This window comes from Nannospalax galili, unplaced genomic scaffold (genome assembly GCF_000622305.1).
Source record: "Nannospalax galili isolate Female #2095 unplaced genomic scaffold, S.galili_v1.0 scaffold202, whole genome shotgun sequence".
NCBI classification, from domain to species: domain Eukaryota; kingdom Metazoa; phylum Chordata; class Mammalia; order Rodentia; family Spalacidae; genus Nannospalax; species Nannospalax galili.
In genome coordinates, this window is record NW_008349000.1 from 232,398 (window position 1) to 232,741 (window position 344).

Sequence of the window (344 nt, forward strand, 5' to 3'; positions counted from 1 at the left end):
CTGTAGGGGGCAGGGGCTCATGCATTCATATCTCTCTCTCTCTCTCTCTCTCTCTCTCTCTCTCTCTCTCTGGAGAATACTGGCTTCAATCTGGAGAAACCTCTGGTTACATGATGCACCTGAGCAACATCCAAGAGTTAGGCATGGTGGCCCTGGCCTACGACTCCAACACTCGGGACGTAGAGGCAGGGTTATCAAGAGTTCAAGATCATCATAGCTACATAACAAATTTGAGACCAGCCTAGGATACATGAAGGTTTTTTCAAATATTTGTATTCATTAAAAACAATCTTTAAGCAAATTAATTTTCCCCTGGTTGCAGGAAAATAGATAAATATTTATAT